The following is a 7363-nucleotide window of genomic DNA, read 5'->3' as shown; positions in this document are numbered from 1 at the left end:
GAAATTCTTCATTCTGGCTAGATCTCAGAGGCTAGGGGTTTTGACTATGAGAACAGATGTGTTAACAGTTGGATAGTTCATATCAGTGGAGAAAATTTACCCTAAAGAGGAAAATAAAGCTGTATGTAAAAATGTTCATGTACCCCATTTTTTACACCTTATATACCATGTATATTTTTAAGAGTTTGGACTTTTCCACTGAGATGGGTGGGAAGCCATAGATCCCACAAGTGTCTCAAAAGGAGATTTTTGTGTGAACCTCTGTTGTGGCTGAAGTAATTATAAACCGGTTTCCATTTTAATTTCTTTGCTTGGGTTAGGATTATAGTACCATGATAAGAATGAAATAATTATGCATGGAAGAGGCTTGGGTTTTTATTTTTAATAGATGACATTTCCCCCTCCCCCCAGCTTCCTTAGGGTCTGGGAAGAAATCAGTTTTTCCATTACCTTTCCAATCTTTCCCTGGTTCTCTTTTCAGAATTGAGGCAGCTTTTGTAGCTTTAGTTTTTAGATAGAAAAATAAATTTTAGCCACACATATCTCCTGGCATCTATTCATGGGCATGAAAGACTAGTTACCAGCCCTTAAATCCTAAACTTGAGTAAAACAAATATCGTGGTAGCTGCCAAGTGTTAGTTTCACTCTGGGTTTAGTGTTTTCTTCTTTAGTGCTGAACCTAGGGATTTACCTGTCACTGTCCCCTGACTCCAGTTCCCATGGGGGTGCAGGAGTCCTTTAGCCTGTCCCAAGAATGGAGTTCTTTCTGATCCTGGAAGGTGGAATTAAGAGGGCCATGTTCTAGACCCCTGCTAAGCCCTCTCACAACCTCCCTACAATGGTAGCCTATTGGCCACTGAGAACTTCTCAGTAAAGCTGCTTTGCCAACCACCAAACCCACGGCAAATCCACTCCATCAATATTCAAATCTTTTTGATGTATAATATTCAAGTACGCCCAATCTTCCAAGCTTTCCACTTAATGTGCAGCTTTGCCCAACTACTGAAAACTCTGGAAATGCTTCTTCCCCAACTGGACCCCCACAGAGTGCCAGCCAATCCTAGTGGGTGGCAGTCACTTGCCTAATTCATCAGATTCCCACTGCTCTGGATCATATGCTGTATGGGTAAGGTCCTCGTGCCAGGTATGGCAGGGTGCTCTCTTTTTCCCCCAGTCGTTCTAGGAGAGCTCAGCTGAACAATCCTTCTGGTTCACCATCTTGCTCCACCTGGACAGTGAATAATTGTGAGTGAGTGAATAGTGAAATCCAGTTTTTATTTTTTCAATGTAACTCTCTTGAGTGTTGATTTAAGAGTTGTCAGATTTGATGAATGCATGAAACTGGTTAAAAGACCATTAAATGGCTGGTAATTGATCAAGCAGGGAAATAATTTAGCTTGAAATACTGACAAAGGAAAATACAATAATTATTTTATATTTTCAGCCAAATTGAATTTTAGCCACTACAATAATGACTGAGCAGCAACTTTTAACTACCTTACAATAATTGCTACATTTACTATGTTACTATTATGTAATTATTACATTACTACAGCCCCTAGTCTGGTCTTCCTGACTCCCACTTTACCTTTTGAAGGCAGGCTGTGCTGCTGAAGCCAGAAGATTGCTCTAAAGCACAAATTGGATCATGGCAATCCTGGTTTCAAAACTTCCCCTGGCTTGCTTCCCACAAATTTCAAGAGAAAATCCAAGAGATAATTTTAATGTGTACAAAGGTGTACAAAAATGTCACTTTGCATTTGGCTTTATTCTACATTTTAGATTAAATTCTCTCCAATTATATCAAACTCGGAGATTTAGCAAGAGTGAAGAATTTCAATCCCACAAACGAGCCATACCCTCTTTTATCTCTGATCACTTATATGGCTATGCTTGCAGCATCTCCAATACCTGCCCCTTCTTTTTGCTTCATTCCCATGATTCCTGGAATCATCATTTTAGTGGTTGCTAATTTTTTAGATCACAAGTTTTCCTCCGAGTAAGAATATTACTTTCTTGTTCTCAGTTGTATTCCCAGAGTCAAACACAGTTGGTGGTTGATAAATGACTGATTGAATTAATGAGAAAATGAATGACTAAATGTTTGAATAGATAAATGAATTTTGGTATTTTATCTACCCTCAACCATATGCAATCAAAACTATGTCAATTAGGAACTATATATTCATAAGTGACTTATTTAGCGGTACCTGATAAAGCAGGTGTGAGCTCTTATCTGTTTAATTTGTTTCCTAATGAAACCACAGAGGGAAAAAAAGATAATTTAAATCAAAGGTCGATATACAATATGTGTATCAAAAAGTTAGAAAAAATAGCAAGTGGAGGAATTTACTAGCTCCCTGCTATATCCTTGTTCTTTAGTTTCATGTCTTGGGATAAATATATTTAAGGTTTCTTCTACCTTGAACAACTTTGGGTCTGGATCAGTTTTCAGGGTACACTCATCTTCTTCTGAGACCTGTGGATAAAACCTAGGGATTATTGAGTTCAAGCATCTGATCCAGCTTGCTGCCTAATTCAACATCTTTGTCAGCATCTTGTTTCCTATATCTTGTGACATAATTCAGCTATGATATATTCTGTTCATTCTTGATATTGACATTGTTCTTTGCTTGTTTCAGAAACCCATAATGCCCTTTGGAATATCTAAAGAGGAATCTAATAGCTTATCAAGGGAACCTGACCAGACCCCGAGGTCAGACTGAGACATAATTAGGGAAAGATAGATTAGCCTTAATTATATGAATAGTTGAATGTTTCTTGCCCATTATTCTTATTCCATTGTCACTGATTACTTCAGCTTTATAGTCTTATGTTTATTCTATTAGCATATTTAGAAACTGCAGATATGTAACACTGCTTTCTAGCTTTGTTCCCTTAAAAATATACCTTATTTCTTGTCTCTCTCTATTTTTCTTTTTTGCTCATTTGTTTCTATAAGACTATTAATTTTGTGATATAGAGGACTAAAAAAAGGTATCTCATTTTTATTTATATTTACAAAACTCAATAATATATTTTCAATTCTGGGCCACATAATATGGTACCAAAAATGTATGGAGAAGAAAAACATTTGAAAATTTAATTGTAATGGAAAGGTGAGAGAGGGCTTTAATGAGATAAGTGTTTCAATATGACGTTATATGTAATAAAATTATATATTTCTTATATATCAAAACATTCTGAATTAATTTCTCAATTTATTTTAATTTATAGAAATTGTCCAAAATTGATGTGTTTGTAGAATTCAAAAAAGTGAATAAATTTTGAAGTGTTTTTTTATATAAAGCTGTACCTTCAGAGAGAATAACATTATTCATTAATTAATATAGATGTGATTTATGATAACTTCTATAGGAAATCATTCCTAATAGGAAAATACACAGTTTTCTTCTACATAAAAAATAATGTCCACATGGGAATGTTATTGGAAGGATTAGATTAATATAAGCACAAAACAGGGTTAAAATATTGTAGCTAATTTATATCCTTTGCTTTAGCAATTCATTATAAATTGTGTTTGTAATTAAACACTTATTAATTTGCTGAGTCTATATATTACTTTTATTTTAGAAAATGAAATATTTTATTGCCTTAAATTTCTATTAATAATATTTCATTTAAAAATATAAAAGATGTTACTACCTTAAAAAAGCTAAGTCGTTTTAAAATGAAACTCATCCTCCTGCTATTCTTTGATTTAGAACTTTAATCCTGGTAGTATATTTCCCTCCTACTTTTTCATATTTAACATAATTAATATTTACTTTCTAAAAAAATCCATTTTTATACTTTTTAGTGGGTGAACTTTTGAACCAATATTTTCCCACTGGGATTTTGATTAAGAAAGCATTTAATTCAAAAGTTAATTTGGAGAGAAATTATATCTTTACACTGTTGATTATTCTCTTCCCAGGACATGATATATATTTCCACTTTTTTCATCTTGTTTTTTTTTTAGGATCACATGTTAAGGGTGACAATTACTTTTTCTGTATTGACCTTAAAAATGTCTTCTTGTAAATTAAAAATATCTTTTGGTTTATTGCTATTGGGAGGTTAATCTTCCCATCCCACGAGCACACACACATTTTTAGGTTGATTCTTTGGTTTTTCTTATTGTTATTTTTGTATGTGCTAGTTTCCTAACTCGACTTCCTAGTTTGTCTTCATTTTTTTCAGTTGATAGAATAGGAAATCACATCATCTGAAAACAATAGTTTTATCTCAGTCTTTGCAAATATTAGAACTAATTTATTTTTCTTAAATTATTGATACAAATAATGATATTAGAAAATAATATTGAAAAGTAGAAGTGATATATCTTTGTTTTATTCTAAACTTCCATATATTAGAAATTAGAAGCTATAAAGAAATTTAAAAAATTTAAATTACAAAATATTGCTAATGTTTTTTATAGGTGTATTCATCATGTTAAAGGAATATTTTTTCTATTTGAAGCTTACTAAGATAACTTTTTATCCAGGAATGGACCTTGAATAGTTATGTAAAAACTAAACTTAATCATGTTGGAAAGATTGTACTTTTTCTCCCTTATTAATATTCATTAATATATATTTATGACTCTAGAAAATTCATGTTTTAAGATGCTAAGTGTTTCTTAAACTTCTAGATAAATCCATTGGTTATAATGTCTAATTTTTATAATATATGATTGGATTAAGTTTGTGAAATAGTTAAAATACTTTAGGCTGACCATATCTGCAAATTCAAGTTTATTCAAACAAAGAAAAAAATATATATATTAGCTCACAAAACAAAAAGTTCAAGTAGGATTTGCTAAGAAGTGGGTGAGTTAAGAGCTCAACAATATTATTAAGAACTCAGTTAATTTTCAGTATTATGCTCAGTGTTATTGTAAAAATCATTTTTAACAGCTAAATTCTGTTCTATACTATGAGTGATCTAAGTCATTTAAACATTGTTTTTATATTCTATATCTCGATTATTTCAAATAATTTAAACTTAAGACATTGAGAAAAACAAATTTGGATTGAGAAAAACAAATTTGGATTGATCTTTACATTGTATTTTTTTTTTCCTTTAAGCTCTATTCAGAGAAGAGGAAGTACAGTATCAAAAGTTATGAGTAATTTAAGGCTCTAATCTATAAACAATCTCATAACTTCAAAGAACCTTAGTATAAGAATTCCTTTTCCACTGGTTGCTCTGTCTGCCCTATCACCAGCATTGAGCATTGTCATTAAAAGAGTGTTCTAAGAATGTATGTATGTTTATGATAATTATATAACTCCCACCACTATGATATTTGCCCATTCTGCGTAATTTATTCTGTAGTACCTACAGTGGTTCAAAAATTCCATCTGTTTTTATTTTTTTTGGACAAATCTCTGTATTGAACAGAGGGTACTGAACTAATTTTTAGGTGACTCACATTCTCACAATCCAGTTCTCTCCTGATTTTCCTTTGTTTTTTTTTTGTGGTTTTTGGTCAGGGCTGGGTTTGAACCTGCCACCTCCGGCATATGGGACCGGCACCCTACTCCTTGAGCCACAGGTGCCGCCCGTGATTTTCCTTTGTTATGAGGACAAAAACATGAACATAAAAGTGTAAGCAGCCCTTCCCACCTTCTAAAAAGTGACCTTGAAGTTTCACACGTGAACCCCAAATAGGAAGGGAAAGAGCAAAAGTGCCACAAGCTGGTGGAAGGAGAAGAGTGCTCAATTCACCTGACTGGAGAGATAAAAGAATGGAAAGTACGTCAAGGCTGAGGATGGCCCAGAAAAATCAACAGAATAACAGAGGCGTTTCTAGGCATTATGATTCCTTCATGGTATTTGATAAATATAAGTAAGGGATTTGATATCTGTTGAAATTATTTTTGATTGCATGGATTATGTTTTATGGTCCACAGCACCTCTGTTAAGACTGAACCATGTCATTTTTGAAAAACCTTTTCATACATATTTTGATTATGCCTGGCATGGCCATTACTTGATAGCAAGTCATTTTTTTTTTTTTTTAGCAATTTAATATTTACTTTTCACTACTCAGTTCTTTCTCATTTCTTATCTATAATGAAAAAACTTCTTCAAATTCCCCGTCAGGTGGTACAATGAGGCAGCTATGGAGCACCAATCATGTGTGAATTATAGTGCTGGTGCTATGATGAGGGAATGTGAAAAATGTATTTAAGAGCATGTGGGAAAGACAGACCCACAGTTGTAGAAAGCATACTTATTTGCCTACTCTGAATCTATTCCTCACTTTCTCCTTCTTAATGGAATCTCAATTTATTAAGATGTTGATGACAAACTAATCAGCTCCTTTTATACCAGAGAAGCTGGGTAATTTATGTTTGCTTCAATCAACAAGCACATGCCGTTCTCCCGATTATTCAAATCTTGGCTGTTTAGACTCATGAAATGGTCCGGTTTCCCAGACTAGGGAGAGGTTTCCTTCTCCTGGCTGTGAATAAGAAACTATATTCTCTGTTGCTGCTGAGAGCCTTTCCATGATCCCAAGGGTAACCAGGTTTAAGATGACGCCAACAATGTGAACAGCAGACAGAGTGTAGGGATGGGGAGAACTTAAGTCCCTGATGACATCATTAAGCTTGTCAATCAACAATCCATGACATCTGCATTCTTCTGGATTTCCTTTTATGGAAGTTAATGATTTTTAAAACATTATTTTTGGATAAATCTCTAAATTGAACAGGGGGTGTTGAACTAATTTTTAGGTGACTCTCATTCTCATGATTCGATTCTCCTCTGATTTTCCTTTTGTTATAAGGACAAAAATATTAATATGAAAGTATAAGCAGCCCTTCCTACCTTGTAAAGAGTGACTTGAAATTTCACATGTGAAGTTTTTGAAGTTACATACTACAGCATTTTCACCTGAAAGCCTTTATTTATGGCTACATAGATATATACATTGTTACTTTTATTGCAAAGTAAACAATTAGTTTTCTTTCTAAACATACTTATGTTTTTTAGTTAACAGACTGTTTTTTTTTTTTTTTGCATATCTGTTGACATCTCCATCCCTTTTCCCATTCCTCTTCTTAAATATTATGGTCTGCAAATCAAATATAGCCTAAATGTTTATGTGAGCAGAATTGAAAGACCACTCTTGTTCATTTTTACTAAAACTGGAATATATTATTGACTTGATTAATTGAAATTCTCTACTATTCAAGGTATTAGTAAGTTTTTAATGGTAAATTGGATGGAAAATTTTATTTCAATGTATGTGTAACTGGTTTCTGTGTTTAGATTTATATAATCTAAAGGTTTAGTGGCCTTATTGTATTTTTAATTACTGTTAGTAGCATTATAATCAATGATTAAGTTG

This window comes from Nycticebus coucang, chromosome 16 (assembly GCF_027406575.1).
Source record: "Nycticebus coucang isolate mNycCou1 chromosome 16, mNycCou1.pri, whole genome shotgun sequence".
NCBI classification, from domain to species: Eukaryota; Metazoa; Chordata; class Mammalia; order Primates; family Lorisidae; genus Nycticebus; species Nycticebus coucang.
Note: the sequence above shows the minus strand (reverse complement) of the source record.